This window comes from Rutidosis leptorrhynchoides, chromosome 3 (assembly GCF_046630445.1).
Source record: "Rutidosis leptorrhynchoides isolate AG116_Rl617_1_P2 chromosome 3, CSIRO_AGI_Rlap_v1, whole genome shotgun sequence".
In the NCBI taxonomy this organism is placed as follows: domain Eukaryota; kingdom Viridiplantae; phylum Streptophyta; class Magnoliopsida; order Asterales; family Asteraceae; genus Rutidosis; species Rutidosis leptorrhynchoides.
Window position 1 is genome coordinate 336,046,358 of NC_092335.1, and position 20,293 is coordinate 336,066,650.

The window sequence follows — 20,293 nt, forward strand, 5'->3', positions numbered from 1 at the left end:
GCGAGCCGTTTGAATGAGGGTTTGTCAAACCCATATGGATCCATACAACATAAGTTCTCGCTTACACCCGGCAAGTGTAACTAATGATAATCGAATTGAGGATTTTGTTCTAAACTCGTATGTAGAATGTTTGTTTTCCTGTACTTGTGTTCATTTAGTAAAGAAATGTTTATGTTTTCTCATCCCAAATGTAAGTTCAAAAAGAGTAAAAGTGGGACTATGATCTCACCTTGAGTGCACGAGTAGTAAAGTACTTCAACAAGTAAACGTGTGCAAAGAACAATGCTTGTCTTGACCTAAACAATAGGTTGTATCAATAACGGTAAACACGATAGGTCAAAGATGTTCAATTAGTCCTATGGCTCGTTAAGACTCGATCATAATAGCATGTGAATCAAATTGTCATGTTTCATGCAAGGTACAAGTATAAAAACATGTTAGAACGATTGCACAAATATTTGGTTAAGTTTGATTAAAAGTCAACTTGGTCGGGTCAAAGTCAACGAAAAAGTCAACATGTTCGGGTCGGGTCCCGAACTATTTTTCTGAGGTTTTTAATCATATATGAGCATGTTAGAACAAGTTTCATGTGAATCGGAGGTCCATAGTATGCCAAACATTTTTCGTAATTTGGACATGGTGGTCAGAACCTGACCACGGCTTATGTCACGCCGCGACATAAGCTGGCCGCGCCGCGGCATTTGCCGTGCGCTGGTACCTGGTCAGTCTCAATTGTTCAAGTCCCAAATCAAAACTCTTTCAAGCATAAATTACAAACCGCTAACTCTTAGAACTCGCACCTTATATCGTTGGAAAGGTAATTTGACAAAGAACACAACTAAATATATTTCACCAACCAAAAACATTATTTGTAACAATCGGCTTTCCAAAATAAATGATCGATTAATGCACACATTTAATACTCGAATTTGATAAGTGCACATTTATGATTCGGGCATTTAATGCATACATATAACATGCCGTTTTGTAGGTAATCGAGCATACAATACAACTAACTACTTACTAACTAGGATTCATGTCATTCAATGCATCAAATATTCATTTCAAGCTTATCAAACCCTAACCCGAATTCACCAAAATCACTAATCAAGTTTATGGAGTTTTCTCAAGCAACCTACACATCAAATTGAAGCTAGTGATACTAGAAACACAATTAGAACATGAACTTTTAACATCTAACAACATATGATCATCCAAAATTCAAGAACAACACACCAAAATTCAAGTTCATGCTAGTTACACTAAAACAACGAGATCGAGCATATAAATTACACACACGACATCACAATGAGCCATAGACACTAACTAACACCATTTCAAGTCAAAAACACCAATTTAGAGAAATCTAGAGTTTTAGAAATGTTACCCAAACGAGATGAAGTTGGTACCAAAATGAAGAGGATGAAGAGAGGATTAAGAATATGTAATTTATTTTTTTGTAAGCCTCCTAGATCAGATTTAGATGATGATTGAATGAATTTGGAAATGGTGTGTGTGTTCTTGCTAGAGAGAAAGAGAGAGAGATGGAGATGATAATGAATGAGTGAAAGGGGTTTGACCCTTTGACCTAGTCAAGGGTTTGATCCCTTGTCAAGTTTAGTCCCTCAACTTTCGTTCGGGTGCGTGAATTACCTAAACGAGATAATTTAAAACGCGTATCAACGGGAGATGTTATAAACCTATAACGGACTTTATATTAGTATAACGGAAAAGTAAATGGAAAAAGGCTGGATGTTACAGTTTAGCAAGGTGGGGCGGTGTTGTGTGAGTGCTTCATACGTTAGTGGACTAATCGTTTTGCATTCTTTAAAATGATGACGCGAAATGAGATCGAGACGAGTGACGAGGAGTTTAACTCTAGAGTTGCGGCCGCCGTTGCGTAGCAAATGAGTGCGTTTCGAGAAGAAATGGATAGGAAGTATTCCGAATTTCGGGGTAGTAGTGAAATGGAGCGTTGTCTTAAGAGCTTCATGAGGACTAAACCCCCGATGTATGACGGGAAACCGGATCCTTTGGTAAGCACAACTTGGATCTAAGATGTCGAAGGGTGTTTTCGTACTATTGAATGCCCTCCTGAGAAGAAGACGAGACTCGCTACTAGTTTGTTGCGGGGTAGGGCAAAGGATTGGTTGGATGGTAAGATTGATCTTGTCGGTGGTGAACCGTTTATGGCGTTATCGTGGGACGGGTTTAAGAAGGAATTCTTCGAGGAGTTCCGGACTTCAGCCGATTTTTCGGAAATGCGTAATGATTTGCGAAATTTGCAACAGGGTTCTATGGATTTGAATACTCTCAAGACGACCTTTATGGCGAAGGCTCGTTTTTTCCCGGAGTATTTGGGGAATGATAATTTGTTGATGCAAGATTTCTATCGAACCTTGAATGATGACTTGAAGAATAAGATGAGCCGGGGTCACACGAAATCGTTTGCGGAATTATTCAACTTGGCTAGAGGTTTCGATTCGTATTCACGATCGAAGATGAGTGAACCTTCAAGTGAGAGAAGGGTTGTTTCTTATGGTGCTCCAAGTAAGAGGACTAAGGGTTCGAGTGTGAGCACGGGTGGTACGCGGACGAGTATATCGGATTCTAGCGCGTCTAGATGTTACAATTATGGCGTGAGGGGTCACAAGTCTTGGGAATGTTCGGTGCCAAAGGGTGATGGCATGGTGTGCTTCATTTGCCAAGAAGAAGGACGTCGCAAGTCGGAATGTCCCGAGTTAGCAGGGACAGTTGCGGTAAGGAGACGTTAAGGTACGTTTCATTTTAATAAATATGTCCTTTGATTATTTATTATGCGCCTTTGAGTTTGAGTTTATTAGATGCATTGTTTGTGCATGTTATTGATATGGGTGACGTTCCGAATGGAAGTACCCTATGGTGACGTTTGATTGTCGGGCGAAGGGCGTAAGACTTAGTGCAACAAAGCATTCCTTAGTATTTGGGAAATGTTTCTACCAAACCATGGAAATGGGTTTTGGTGTTCGGTTGTTAAGCGCGTGTTCGCTTTTTTGTTGAAGTTGATGAACTATGAGGTTCGACGGGTGGGATGATTCCCGAGATATCGAGTGTTGATCTCGATGTATGTTACTAAAAGAGTCTGCATGACGCGACATTAGGTGCCTCTATCATACCTACTAGCGTGGTGTTCGACTCCGATTATGTTGTGGTTACATTGTACTTAGGGTACCGGAGTGAAACCCTTTGGTACATGAGTGACTAGGTGGAAATTGACAAACTAGAGCAATTGGATGATTGCGAGGGTGTGGTTTGTGTAATCGTGGTACACTTTTGTTCGAAGTGTTTAAGGATTGATTGAAATCCTTCGTGTGCTCAAGGCTGGAGCAAGATATGGTGATGGGTCGTGTGAGCCCAATCGTTTGTAAAGTCTACCTTTAGTAGCATTGTACAGTTGTACGAGTTGTGGATATGGGACGTAGTTCCAAGTGGGGGAGTTACACTCGCGCACGAGGAAGTTTTAGTGTGAGATTTCGAATGATGCTTTTGGTAGATCCGAAAAATGTTGTCGAGACCTGGTTTTGGTCGATTTGTGGTAGATTACAATTTCGGATAAATTGTACTTATGGTTTGGATTTGAATTATCACCGAGGTGGTAATGTGGTAAATCTCGTTGAGAGATAATGGACGTGTTTGGTGAGCAAGGTGAAATCCTTCGGTTAAGGGAGGTGTGTGTCGGATTCTCTTCTAGAGAATTATTGTTTTGTTCCTATGTTTGATATAGGTGGTTCTTGCTCGAGTGTGTAAATGGTTAGAAGTATCCATTAGGATTCACTATGGCGTAGCAGAGCGCGATGTTACGCTACTCGTTGTTCGAGGCTAAAAGGGCGTTGATTGGTGAAGCATGACCTTCGGGGTCCGCTGACTTCATCATGGTATTGTTGATTGGTGAAGCATGACCTTCGGGGTCCGCTGACTTCATCATGGGAGTAGTGATATATCGGTGAAGCATGACCGTTGACGGGGTCCGCTGACTTCATCCGGTGTTGAGTGATCTATTGGTTGTTTTATACACCGATGGTGGGGTCGTGAGGACCATGTTGCGTGATTAGTGATGTGATAGCCGTGTTTTGCTCACATGTTGTTACGGGTGTGACAATAGTCGATTTTGTACACCTTAGGATTAGCGTTGGCATAGTCGTTTTGGGCGCTTTTAGTTTTAGCCGTTGCTTATGATGTTACGGTAGTTGCGTATTGGTCGTATTGCGCACTACAAGGGATGTTTAGTGATTGGTGTTATCCGTCAGGATTCGTTTGGTTCGGTCTTCATCGTTTTGGGTTGTTGACCTTAGGTTGAGACTTGGTTGTTTTTAGCGTCGTACTTGGTAAGGGTATGCCAAGGAATTGATATCTCGATATGAGATTGGTTGAGTTTTCCCGATGTGAGGGATTGAGTTAGTGCTAGTGCTCGAAATTATGGAATTTGATAAATCGCGGGTGACGATTTAGCTGTTAAGGGTAACTCTTTGAGAAGAATTGTCTAAGGGATCGTTGTAGACTTCGGTTGTTGCGTGTATTGTACGTCTCGGGATGCGATCAAGTGTGTAATTTGTCATTGGATTAACCATCGGGTTAGCGAATTTGTGGTAGAAGTCAGTTTGAAATGCATGTTCGACGACCATTGAGTGTGGGTCCGTTTGGGTTCGTGACTAGGATCACGAGGACGTGATCGAATCTAAGTGGGGGAGAGTTGTAACACCCCGTTTTCCCCGTACATGACTTATAGTGTATTGTGTATGTACGATAGGCGTATGAAGGGTTCGGGACATGTTCGGGTGTTGAGGTATTGTATGCAAGAAAATGACTCAGATCACGCCGTGTGTCGCGAAGCGATAAATGAGGCCGCGGCGTGGCAATCAACTAGAATTCAAATCAGAAAGTGTGGTAAAGAAGGCACCAGACTCAGGCAAAGGTCGCGGCGCGACCATTAATGAAATGTCCCGTTCTTATTGATTAAAAACGTTCCATATTAATTGATTTCGTTGCGAGGTTTTGACCTCTATATGAGATGTTTTTCAAAGACTGCATTCATTTTTAAAACAAACCATAACCTTTATTTCATAAATAAAGGTTTAAAAAGCTTTACGTAGATTATCAAATAATGATAATCTAAAGTATCCTGTTTACACACGACCATTACATAATGGTTTACAATACAAATATGTTACATCGAAATCAGTTTCTTGAATGCAGTTTTTACACAATATCATACAAACATGGACTCCAAATCTTATCCTTATTTTAGTATGCAACAGCGGAAGATCTTAGTATTCACCTGAGAATAAACATGCTTTAAACGTCAACAAAAATTTTGGTGAGTTATAGGTTTAACCTATATATATCAAATCGTAACAATAGACCACAAGATTTCATATTTCAATACAAATCCCATACATAGAGATAAAAATCATTCATATGGTGAACACCTAGTAACCGACATTAACAAGATGCATATATAAGAATATCCCCATCATTCCGGGACACCCTTCGGATATGATATAAATTTCGAAGTACTAAAGCATCCGGTACTTTGGATGGGGTTTGTTAGGCCCAATAGATCTATCTTTAGGATTCGCGTCAACTAGGGTGTCTGTTCCCTAATTCTTAGATTACCAGACTTAATAAAAAGGGGCATATTCGATTTCGATAATTCAACCATAGAATGTAGTTTCACGTACTTGTGTCTATTTTGTAAATCATTTATAAAACCTGCATGTATTCTCATCCCAAAAATATTAGATTTTAAAAGTGGGACTATAACTCACTTTCACATATTTTTACTTCGTCGGGAAGTAAGACTTGGCCACTGGGTGATTCACGAACCTATAACAATATATACATATATATCAAAGTATGTTCAAAATATATTTACAACACTTTTAATATATTTTGATGTTTTAAGTTTATTAAGTCAGCTGTCCTCGTTAGTAACCTACAACTACTTGTCCACAGTTAGATGTACAGAAATAAATCGATAAATATTATCTTGAATCAATCCACGACCCAGTGTATACGTATCTCAGTATTGATCACAACTCAAACTATATATATTTTGGAATCAACCTCAACCCTGTATAGCTAACTCCAACATTCACATATAGAGTGTCTATGGTTGTTCCGAAATATATATAGATGTGTCGACATGATAGGCCGAAACATTGTATACGTGTCTATGGTATCTCAAGATTACATAATATACAATACAAGTTGATTAAGTTATGGTTGGAATAGATTTGTTACCAATTTTCACGTAGCTAAAATGAGAAAAATTATCCAATCTTGTTTTACCCATAACTTCTTCATTTTAAATCCGTTTTGAGTGAATCAAATTGCTATGGTTTTATATTGAACTATATTTTATGAATCTAAACAGAAAAATTATACGTTTATAGTCGGAAAAATAAGTTACAAGTCGTTTTTGTAAAGGTAGTTATTTCAGTCGAAAGAACGACGTCTAGATGACCATTTTAGAAAACATACTTCCACTTTGAGTTTAACAATAATTTTTGGATATAGTTTCATGTTCATAATAAAAATCATTTTCCCAGAATAACAACTTTTAAATCAAAGTTTATCATAGTTTTTAATTAACTAACCCAAAACAGCCCGCGGTGTTACTACGACGGCGTAAATCCGATTTTACGGTGTTTTTCGTGGTTCCAGGTTTTAAATCATTAAGTTAGCATATCATATAGATATAGAACATGTGTTTAGTTGATTTTAAAAGTCAAGTTAGAAGGATTAACTTTTATTTGCGAACAAGTTTAGAATTAACTAAACTATGTTCTAGTGATTACAAGTTTAAACCTTCGAATAAGATAGCTTTATATGTATGAATAGAATGATGTTATGAACATCATTACTACCTCAAGTTCTTTGAATAAACCTACTGGAAATTAGAAAAATAGATCTAGCTTCAAAAGATCCTTGGATGGCTTGAAAGTTCTTGAAGCAGAATCATGACACGAAAACAATTTCAAGTAAGATTTCCACTCGAAATAAGATTGTTATAGTTATAGAAATTGAATTAAAGTTTGAATATGATTATTACCTTGTATTAGAAAGATAACCTAGTGTAAGTAACAAAGGTTTCTTGATCTTGGATGATTACTTGGAATGGATTTAGAAAACTTGGAAGTAAACTTGCAATCTTGAAAGTATTCTTGATTTTATGAAACTAGAACTTTTGGAATTTATGAAGAACACTTAGAACTTCAAGATAGAACTTGAGAGAGATCAATTAGATGAAGAAAATTGAAGAATGAAAGTGTTTGTAGGTGTTTTTGGTCGTTGGTGTATGGATTAGATATAAAGTATATGTAATTTTGTTTTCATGTAAATAAGTCATGAATGATTACTCATATTTTTGTAATTTTATGAGATATTTCATGCTAGTTGCAAAATGATGGTTCCCACATGTGTTAGGTGACTCACATGAGATGCTAAGAGCTGATCATTGGAGTGTATATACCAATAGTACATACATCTAAAAGCTGTGTATTGTACGAGTACGAATACGGGTGCATACGAGTAGAATTGTTGATGAAACTGAACGAGAATGTAATTGTAAGCATTTTTGTTAAGTAGAAGTATTTTGATAAGTGTCTTGAAGTCTTTAAAAAGTGTATGAATACATATTAAAACACTACATGTATATACATTTTAACTGAGTCGTTAAGTCATCGTTAGTCGTTACATGTAAATGTTGTTTTGAAACCTTTAGGTTAACGATCTTGTTGAATGTTGTTAACCCATTGTTTATTATAACAAATGAGATGTTAAATTGTTATATTATAATGATATTATTATATATAATATATCTTACTGTGATATATATATACATTTAAATGTCGTTACAACGATAATCGTTACATATATGTCTCGTTTCGAAATCATTAAGTTAGTAGTCTTATTTTTATATATGTATTTCATTGTTAATACACTTAATAATATATTTACTTATCATTTAACATAATTAACCAAGTGTATCAATATCTTAATATGATTCATATGTACCTAGTAAGACGTTGTCATAACGATAATCGTTATATATATCGTTTTCGAGTTTCTTAAATTAATAGTCTCATTTTAATGTATATAACTCATTGTTAAAATACCTAATGAGATACATACTTATAATAAAATCATGTTAACTATATATATAACCATATATATGTCATCGTATAGTTTTTACAAGTTTTAACGTTCGTGAATCACCGGTCAACTTGGGTGGTCAATTGTCTATATGAAACCTATTTCAATTAATCAAGTCTTAACAAGTTTGATTGCTTAACATGTTGGAAACACTTAATCATGTAAATAACAATTTCATTTAATATATATATAAACATGGAAAAGTTCGGGTCACTACAGTACCTACCCGTTAAATAAATTTCGTCCCGAAATTTTAAGCTGTTGAAGGTGTTGACGAATCTTCTGGAAATAGATGCGGGTATTTCTTATTCATCTGATCTTCACACTCCCAGGTGAACTCGGGTCCTCTACGATCATTCCATCAAACCTTAACAATCGGTATCTTGTTTTGTTTAAGTCTCTTAACCTCACGATCCATTATTTCGACGGGTTCTTCAATGAATTGAAGTTTTTCATTGATTTGGATTTCGTCCAACGGAATAGTGAGATCTTCTTTAGTAAAACATTTCTTTAAATTTGAAACGTGGAAAGTGTTATGTACAGCCGCGAGTTGTTGAGGTAGCTCCAGTTGGTAAGCTACTGGTCCGACACGATCTATAATCTTGAATGGTCCAATGTACCTTGGATTTAGTTTCCCCCGTTTACCAAATCGAACAACGCCTTTCCAAGGTGAAACCTTAAGCATGACCATTTCTCCAATTTCAAACTCTATATCTTTTCTTTTACTGTCCGCATAGCTCTTTTGTCGACTCTGGGCGGTTTTCAATCTTTGTTGAATTTGGATGATTTTCTCGGTAGTTTCTTGTATTATCTCCGGACCCGTAATCTGTCTATCCCCCACTTCACTCCAACAAATTGGAGACCTGCACTTTCTACCATAAAGTGCTTCAAACGGCGCCATCTCAATGTTTGAATGGTAGCTGTTGTTGTAGGAAAATTCAGCTAACGGTAGATGTCGATTGTCATAACCCGTCCTTAACCATAAGAACGCGTTAGATAACGTATGATTTCATTGCGAGGTATTGACCTCTATATGAGACATTTTTGAAAGAAAACTGCATATATTATACATTACAAACCATAACCATTATTTTTGTTACAAACTTAAGACAATAAAAAGAAGATTAACGTTTAGCGATAATCTTCGACTTACAAACTTTACAAATGATGACAACAACACGGTTTCTAGCATATTTTACAGTACAACATCTTGGATATGCAGTTTTATTTTTGACACAAACATGCGTACGCAAGATCCTGGTTAGATCCAACATGATGCAGCGGAAGCTTTAGAAATCACCTGAGAATAGACATGTTTAAAAAGGTCAACATAAAGTTGGTGAGATATAGGTTTAATGCCGGCTGCAATATATATATAGACCACAAGATTTCGTATATAATCAGTTTAATAAAAGTATTCTAAGTGGTTGAGCACTCGGTAACCATACTTAACATTTTCACGTCGCATATTCCCTTTAATATGAAATCTTACTACACCGTACCAAGTGTAGTCACAAAAAAACGAAGTACTGTGCAACCGTTGAATACTGGTCGTCCAGTCCGGTTGGGGTTGTCAGGCCCGATAGATCTATCAACAGGATTCGCGTTTACAATACCGCTGTAAATATTAGTTACCAAGCTACAGGGAAGTATGCCAGTGGTACAACTCAACGTAGAATATATTTTTCAGTTACTTGTGTCCATATCGTAAAACATAAAATACATGTATTCTCATCCCGAAATATTTAGAGTTTAAAAGTGGGACTATATACTCACTCTTGTCTTGATGATATATATATTTTGACTCGGTCTTCCGGTTGATATCACGAACCTATCCATATATAATATATCAATATGTTTTCATTTTTAAACAAACGTCATAAATATATACTTGTTATACTTTTTAATACTTTGAATAATTCCTTAGTCCGTAGTTAGCAGTCCGATGTTAGTAATTCAATTTTTAATGGTTCATTTTTAGATGTTTAATATACCCGCAATGAAATAAATAAAACCCCCAACGAAATAAATAAAACCCCATCGTATATGTATTGGTCGAGATTAATCTTGACCCATGGTACCGGTGTTGTCAAATGACGTGTTGCGTACAATCATGGGATCTTATGATTAATCTTCTCGTATTGTTTACGGGTGATCCTGAACCATATAAAATTGAATTATAAGTACATATATATAAAATATCATGTTATCTTAGAAGTATGTGATTTTATGTAAATTTTTCCAATGAATCCCGAAGTCATTTAAGCCTTGGATAACCAATTTTGTTTCGGTCATAGTTTCTTCGTTACAAGTCCGTTTTCGTTGATTCAACTTGCCATCTCCTTGGATCGAGTCCCTCTTTAAGACTATGAACTGTAAATACCTTAGTTTGTATTCAAAATCACACGGCATAGGTCAAACTTTAGTGAAACTTATGAAGTTAATCATTTTCGTTACAACAAAATCATTTAATGACCATTTTTCTAAAAATACTTATACTTTGAAAAACCAAGTTTTACCTTGTTAAATTAGCATATACATAAGTTATATTACAGGTCTTGAAGTATTTTAAAAGTTAAGTTAGAAGGATCTATTTAGTTTGCAAACAAGTTTGAAAACATTCAAACTATGTTCTTGTTGTTAAACTTGTATACCACAAAATATGATAGCTATATATATATGAATCGAATAAGGTTATGAACATATATTCTACCTCAAGTTCCTTGGATGAAGTTGCTGTAAAAGAGAAGTAAGAAGCTAGAATCAAAAGGGTGATAGAAGTGGATGAAAGATTGGAAGTAAGTTGGTGTTCTTGGAGGGTTTTCTTGAAGTGTTTTTGTATGGTTTTCTTATGGTGTTTTAGTATGGTTGTTGAAGCTAGATTCTTCAAGGTTTCTTGCTGGATTGTTATGGAGTTCTTAGAGCTTTCAAGTAAGAGAGTTTAAGAGTAATTTGGAAGTGTAAATGGTGATCAAAATTTGGTTATGGGGGAGGGCTATAAAACGTGGCCAAGGGGGGGGACAAAACAAAATTCAAGCTTGTATTTTTGTATAATTATTGAAGTTAAATGTCAAAAAGAAGTTCCCTCTTGATGAGGGCAAGTATAGGAGCTGATTAGGTGGTGATTTGATGTGTATATACGAATATTAAATACGTATAGAAGCTAGGTATGATACGAGTACAAATACTCTAAGTATACGTATAGAAATTTTGTGAAAAATGGAATGAGGATTCAAATATAGCTATCTTTTGTGAATACACTTATATGATTTTATGTATTTAAGTTCTTAAAAGTGATTAAATACATTACTTATACAATATATGTATAAACATTATATTCTTAAGTATTTAAGTCAAATAACGTTACGTATTGTTATCGTTTTGAAAACTTAAGTTAGTAGTTTCAAAATACACATATAACTTGTTGTTATTAATACAAAATGAGATATTAAAACATTCATTAATCATGTTAAATATGTATATATACATATATATACACAAACGTATAATTATCATATATCGTATAGTTCGTGATATCATTGGTCAAACTAGACGGTCAAACGTTGTGTAAAACTCTTTTCGGAAATATAAGTCTCGACAATTTGGATTACTTATCATGTTGGTAAGGTTTAATTTATGTAAATATTAATCTTTTAAGTATAGAATGATCGAAAAAGTGCGGTCGTTACATTACCTCCCCGTTAAATAAATTTCGTCCCGAAATTTTAGAATTGTACCTATTTTGCGTCATCGAGAAACAAGTGCGGATACTTTCGTTTCATCTGATCCTCGCGTTCCCAAGTAAACTCAGGACCTCTTCTAGCATTCCAACGAACCTTAACAATCGGTATATTACTCTGTTTGAGCTGTTTAACTTCACGGTCCATGATTTCAATTGGTTCTTCGACGAATTGTAGTTTCTCGTCGACATGGATTTCTTCAAGAGGAATGGTGAGGTCTTCCTTTGCAAGACACTTCTTCAGGTTTGAGACGTGAAAGGTATTATGTACTCCAGCGAGTTGTTGCGGTAACTCGAGTCGATAAGCTACCGGTCCAATGCGTTCGATGATCTTGAACGGGCCTACGTACCTTGGGTTCAGTTTACCCCTTTTGCCGAAACGTATTACACCTTTCCAAGGTGACACCTTTAGCATAACCATGTCCCCGACCTGAAACTCTAATGGTTTCCTTCGAACATCGGCGTAGCTCTTTTGGCGACTACGGGCTGTTTTCAATCTCTCCTTGATTTGCACTATCTTCTCAGTCGTTTCATGTATGATCTCGGGACCAGTTAAATGTCGATCTCCTACTTCATTCCAACAGATAGGAGATCTACACTTCCTTCCGTACAATGCTTCGAATGGCGCAGCTCCAATGCTCGCATGATAACTATTATTATACGAGAATTCTGCTAACGGTAGGTATTTATCCCATCCGTTTCCAAAATCGATCACACATGCCCTGAGCATGTCTTCGAGAGTCTGAATCGTTCTTTCACTCTGTCCATCGGTTTGTGGATGATATGCGGTACTCATATCCAACCGAGTTCCTAGTGCCTCCTGTAGTGATTGCCAAAATTTTGAAGTAAATCTACTATCACGATCGGATATAATGGAAATAGGTATTCCATGCCTTGAAACTATTTCCTTTATATATAATCGTAATAATTTCTCCATTCTATCTGTTTCCTTTATAGGCAAGAAATGTGCAGACTTGGTGAGACGATCAACAATCACCCAAATGGTGTCGTATCCCCAGGCAGTCTTTGGTAACTTCGTGATGAAATCCATGGTAATACCATCCCATTTCCATTCTGGGATTTCTGGTTGTTGAAGTAACCCTGACGGCTTTTGGTGTTCTGCTTTGACTTTGGAACAAGTTAAACATTCCCCAACATATGTTGCAACGTCTGTCTTCAAATTAGGCCACCAATAATGCGTCTTAAGATCTTGGTACATCTTTCCAACTCCAGGATGTATCGAATATCTTGTCTTATGTGCCTCGTTCAATATCAACTTCCTTAATCCACCCAACTTCGGTACCCAAATACGATTTGCAAAATATCGAATTCCGTCTTCCCGTATAACGAGTTGCTTCTCATACTTCTTCATTATTTCATTTCCTATATTTTCTTTAGTAAGTGCTTCTCGTTGAACTTCTTTGATTTGTGAGTTGAGATTCATGCGAATTTTTATGTTCATCGCTCGTACTCGAATTGGTTCTCGTTCCTTTCTGCTTAGAGCATCGGCCACCACGTTCGCCTTCCCGGGATGATAACGAATTTCACAATCATAGTCGTTTATCAGCTCGACCCACCTACGTTGCCTCATGTTCAATTGTTTCTGATCAAAAATATGTTGAAGGCTTTTATGATCAGTAAACACAGTGAATTTAACCCCATACAAGTAGTGTCTCCACATCTTCAATGCAAACACGACTGCTCCTAATTCTAGATCATGCGTCGTATAATTTCGCTCGTGAATCTTCAATTGTCGGGATGCAAATGCAATAACTTTCTTCCGTTGCATAAGAACACAACCAAAACCTTGTCGCGAAGCGTCACAATATATTTCGAAATCATCGTTCCCTTCTGGTAACGATAATATAGGTGCCGTAGTTAACTTCTTCTTCAGTATTTGAAATGCGTTCTCCTGCTCCGAGGTCCATTCATATTTCTTCCCTTTTTGCGTTAACGCTGTCAACGGCTTAGCTATTCGGGAAAAATCTTGAATAAACCTTCTATAATAACCGGCTAAACCCAAAAATTGGCGTATCTGTGTTGGTGTATTAGGAGTCTCCCATTTTTCAATAGCTTCAGTTTTTGCTGGATCAACCTGAATTCCTTCGCTATTAACAACGTGACCAAGAAATTGCACTTCTCTCAACCAGAAAGCACACTTAGAAAATTTAGCATAAAGTTGTTCTTTTCTCAACAACTCCAGTATCAACCTTAAATGCTCTTCATGCTCTTGCTCACTCTTGGAATAGATAAGAATATCATCAATGAAAACGATAACAAACTTATCTAAATACGGACTACAAACTCGATTCATGAGGTCCATGAATACAGCTGGCGCATTCGTCAATCCAAACGGCATAACCAAAAATTCATAATGACCATAACGTGTCCGAAAAGCAGTTTTCGGAATATCCTCTTCTTTGACGCGTAGTTGATGATAGCCCGATCTTAAGTCGATTTTTGAATAAACACATGATCCTTGCAATTGATCAAATAAGTCATCAATTCTCGGTAGTGGATACCGATTCTTGATAGTTAACTTATTTAATTCACGATAGTCTATACACATCCTAAAAGATCCATCTTTCTTCTTAACAAACAAAATTGGAGCTCCCCACGGTGAAGTACTCGGTCGTATGAATCCACGGTCCAGTAATTCTTTTAACTGACTTTGAAGTTCTTTTAACTCGGACGGTGCAAGTCTATATGGAGCACGAGCCACTGGTGCAGCTCCTGGTACTAAATCTATTTGAAATTCTACCGATCTAAATGGAGGTAATCCCGGCAATTCTTCCGGAAAAACTTCAGGAAAATCTCTTGCCACAGGCACGTCGTTGATGCACTTTTCTTTCTTTTCGACTTTATTAACATGTGCTAAAATAGCGTAACATCCCTTTTCTAAACACTTCTTGGCTTTCAAATAGCTAATGAGTTTTAGCTTTGAATCACCCTTCTCTCCGTAAATCATCACCGGCATTTTATCCTTACCAGGAATACGAATTGCCTTTTTGGCACAAACAACTTCCGCTCCTATTTTGGACATCCAGTCCATGCCAACTATTACATCAAAACCTCCTAATTCTACGGGTATTAAGTCGATTTTTAAACGTTTCTCCGGCTAGATTTATTTCACAATCACGACAAATTTTATCGGCTTTAATTAGCTTACCATTGGCTAACTCAATCAAGTACTTAGCATCTAGAGGTAATGATAAACAATTCAATTTAGTGTAAAAATTTCTACACACATAACTTCTATCGGCGCCAGTATCAAATAAAATAGATGCTGATAAGTTATTAATGGTAAACGTACCCGTAACAAGTTCCGGGTCTTCTCGTGCCTCTCTAGCATTAATAACAAACGCTCTTCCACGTGCAGGTCCGCCATTCTGATTCGGGCACTGGCTCTTATAATGACCTTGTTTTCCACACCCAAAACAAGTAATGTTAGCCAAAGCAGTTCTATTTGCGTTGGTGGCAGGAGTCTTGTTACCATTTGCATTTGTAACGAGAGCCTTACAATCTTCAGCAAGATGTCCCTGTCTATTGCATTTAGTGCACAACACACTACAGTAACCAAAATGATGTTTGTGACAACGGTTGCATAAAGGACTTTGTCCTTTGTAACCAAAGCCTGAACCGCTACCCGCACCTTTCGTGGTTTCTTGTTTCTTATAAGGTTGTTGTTGGTTACCTTGATCATAACCTCCATTCCACTTTTTCTTGTTCCCCAATATCTTCACCTCAGTATTGAATGCTTTCTTGTCCAAAATGACCTGATCCATTAGCTCGTTTGCCATGGTTATAGCTTCATGAATTGTCTTAGGTTTCGATGCTGTAACGTTTGCCTTGACCTTTTTGGGCAAACCACCTTTGTACATTTCAATCTTCCGTGCTTCGGTTGGAACCAATTCAGGACATAGCAAAACTAATTCCATGAATCGCTGGTTGTAGTTGGTGATTTCAGTACCAACCACCTTCAAACTTCGTAACTCATCTTCTAACTTAATAACCTCATTCCTTGGACAATACTCGGTGATTATCATTGCTTTGAATTCTTCCCATGGAGTATCATAAGCTACATCTCCTCCTACCGCCTTCACATAATTCTTCCACCATGTGAGTGCACTATCTTGTAAAGTGCACGATGCAAACTTGGTCATGTCTTTTTCATCACAACCGCTGATTTTGAACACCGTCTCCATCTTTTCTATCCATCGGGTTAAACCGATAGGTCCTTCCGTTCCACTGAATGATGATGGCTTGCAAGCTTGAAACGTCTTGTAGGAGCATCCTACACGAGGATTTGGATTAACTGCAGCAGCTCTTGCAGCTTCGACCCATAGCATTCTATCGTTGACTCGCTGGTTGATGAAGTTCTCGACTTCTTGTTCCGTCATTCGGTTCAATCGCGCCATTTCCTAATGAAAGAAAATAATTATTCACATGGATTATTATAGATGTAGTATGTATTTATAGTACATTTATAGCTTGTTAATAATATGAACCAGGTATTATTATAAAAGCCTTTTCTTCTTATTAGCGTTTTATAATTATATCTTGGGTAGTACCTACCCGTTAATGTTCATACTTAATAGCTTAGTACAGAATCAATTACTACAATCTAAATAATACTTAACCATGGAAAATTATTGCATTTCATACTTCGCTATTTTACATATGCTTATCTTACATCAAACTTTAAGCAAACCACACTAATAATATTATACAAAACATTATATGATTCCATGGCTTAATACGGCAGTGCATCGTTCGGTTTATTTTCTAGGGCGTTTAGTTCCAATGAATGGCCTAACGCTTATCCTAGCTGTCTGCCTACGTTTTGGCTGAGGAGCCGAAGAACTAGATGCGGGGATAGCACTAATAGGAATAGCGGGAATAGGGGTGGTAGTGTTGAGTGGAATTGGTGCTACGTCATTCTCACTAAGTTCGGGATTTGAATTTTCTAATTCATTCGCTTTTCGTTTCTTTCCTTGATCGAATTTTTCTTTCGTAATTTCTAGTATTTCTTCCTCGGGTTCACTTTCTTCTTCGGGTTCACTTTCCTCTTCGGGTTCACTTTCCTCTTCGGGTTCACTTTCCTCCTCGGGTTCACTTTCCGATATTTCTATAGTTGGTTCATCTGGAAATTGTGAGTCTTCCCCAAAAATACCATTTTCGTCATCGGATATGTTAATGACTGAAACACAATCTGAAGATTCTGATTCGGAGTCGCTGAATGTGATAATAAGTTTCGAGCCCGACATCTATCACACAACAACTAACCCATTAGTACTTACATAATATTTACATATGAATTTTTAACCAACAGTGATAAGCAATGGTTTTTTTTTTAAAATCAAACCCGGTCAAAGTCCAGACTTACTAATGTATCCTAACGACTTATCGGTTTAGACACACTAATGCAAACCTGGTTCGCTAAGACCACCGCTCTGATACCACATGTCATAACCCGTCCTTAACCATAAGAACGCGTTAGATAACGTATGATTTCATTGCGAGGTATTGACCTCTATATGAGACATTTTTGAAAGAAAACTGCATATATTATACATTACAAACCATAACCATTATTTTTGTTACAAACTTAAGACAATAAAAAGAAGATTAACGTTTAGCGATAATCTTCGACTTACAAACTTTACAAATGATGACAACAACACGGTTTCTAGCATATTTTACAGTACAACATCTTGGATATGCAGTTTTATTTTTGACACAAACATGCGTACGCAAGATCCTGGTTAGATCCAACATGATGCAGCGGAAGCTTTAGAAATCACCTGAGAATAGACATGTTTAAAAAGGTCAACATAAAGTTGGTGAGATATAGGTTTAATGCCGGCTGCAATATATATATAGACCACAAGATTTCGTATATAATCAGTTTAATAAAAGTATTCTAAGTGGTTGAGCACTCGGTAACCATACTTAACATTTTCACGTCGCATATTCCCTTTAATATGAAATCTTACTACACCGTACCAAGTGTAGTCACAAAAAAACGAAGTACTGTGCAACCGTTGAATACTGGTCGTCCAGTCCGGTTGGGGTTGTCAGGCCCGATAGATCTATCAACAGGATTCGCGTTTACAATACCGCTGTAAATATTAGTTATCAAGCTACAGGGAAGTATGCCAGTGGTACAACTCAACGTAGAATATATTTTTCAGTTACTTGTGTCCATATCGTAAAACATAAAATACATGTATTCTCATCCCGAAATATTTAGAGTTTAAAAGTGGGACTATATACTCACTCTTGTCTTGATGATATATATATTTTGACTCGGTCTTCCGGTTGATATCACGAACCTATCCATATATAATATATCAATATGTTTTCATTTTTAAACAAACGTCATAAATATATACTTGTTATACTTTTTAATACTTTGAATAATTCCTTAGTCCGTAGTTAGCAGTCCGATGTTAGTAATTCAATTTTTAATGGTTCATTTTTAGATGTTTAATATACCCGCAATGAAATAAATAAAACCCCCAACGAAATAAATAAAACCCCATCGTATATGTATTGGTCGAGATTAATCTTGACCCATGGTACCGGTGTTGTCAAATGACGTGTTGCGTACAATCATGGGATCTTATGATTAATCTTCTCGTATTGTTTACGGGTGATCCTGAACCATATAAAATTGAATTATAAGTACATATATATAAAATATCATGTTATCTTAGAAGTATGTGATTTTATGTAAATTTTTCCAATGAATCCCGAAGTCATTTAAGCCTTGGATAACCAATTTTGTTTCGGTCATAGTTTCTTCGTTACAAGTCCGTTTTCGTTGATTCAACTTGCCATCTCCTTGGATCGAGTCCCTCTTTAAGACTATGAACTGTAAATACCTTAGTTTGTATTCAAAATCACACGGCATAGGTCAAACTTTAGTGAAACTTATGAAGTTAATCATTTTCGTTACAACAAAATCATTTAATGACCATTTTTCTAAAAATACTTATACTTTGAAAAACCAAGTTTTACCTTGTTAAATTAGCATATACATAAGTTATATTACAGGTCTTGAAGTATTTTAAAAGTTAAGTTAGAAGGATCTATTTAGTTTGCAAACAAGTTTGAAAACATTCAAACTATGTTCTTGTTGTTAAACTTGTATACCACAAAATATGATAGCTATATATATATGAATCGAATAAGGTTATGAACATATATTCTACCTCAAGTTCCTTGGATGAAGTTGCTGTAAAAGAGAAGTAAGAAGCTAGAATCAAAAGGGTGATAGAAGTGGATGAAAGATTGGAAGTAAGTTGGTGTTCTTGGAGGGTTTTCTTGAAGTGTTTTTGTATGGTTTTCTTATGGTGTTTTAGTATGGTTGTTGAAGCTAGATTCTTCAAGGTTTCTTGCTGGATTGTTATGGAGTTCTTAGAGCTTTCAAGTAAGAGAGTTTAAGAGTAATTTGGAAGTGTAAATGGTGATCAAAATTTGGTTATGGGGGAGGGCTATAAAACGTGGCCAAGGGGGGGGACAAAACAAAATTCAAGCTTGTATTTTTGTATAATTATTGAAGTTAAATGTCAAAAAGAAGTTCCCTCTTGATGAGGGCAAGTATAGGAGCTGATTAGGTGGTGATTTGATGTGTATATACGAATAGTAAATACGTATAGAAGCTAGGTATGATACGAGTACAAATACTCTAAGTATACGTATAGAAATTTTGTGAAAAATGGAATGAGGATTCAAATATAGCTATCTTTTGTGAATACACTTATATGATTTTATGTATTTAAGTTCTTAAAAGTGATTAAATACATTACTTATACAATATATGTATAAACATTATATTCTTAAGTATTTAAGTCAAATAACGTTACGTATTGTTATCGTTTTGAAAACTTAAGTTAGTAGTTTCAAAATACACATATAACTTGTTGTTATTAATACAAAATGAGATATTAAAACATTCATTAATCATGTTAAATATGTATATATACATATATATACACAAACGTATAATTATCATATATCGTATAGTTCGTGATATCATTGGTCAAACTAGACGGTCAAACGTTGTGTAAAACTCTTTTCGGAAATATAAGTCTCGACAATTTGGATTACTTATCATGTTGGTAAGGTTTAATTTATGTAAATATTAATCTTTTAAGTATAGAATGATCGAAAAAGTGCGGTCGTTACATCGATCCCAACTGTTTCCGAAATCAATAACACAAGCTCGTAGCATGTCTTCAAGCGTTTGTATCGTCCTTTCGCTCTGCCTATCAGTTTGTGGATGATAGGCAGTACTCATGTCTAGACGAGTTCCCAATGCTTGCTGTAATGTCTGCCAGAATCTTGAAATAAATC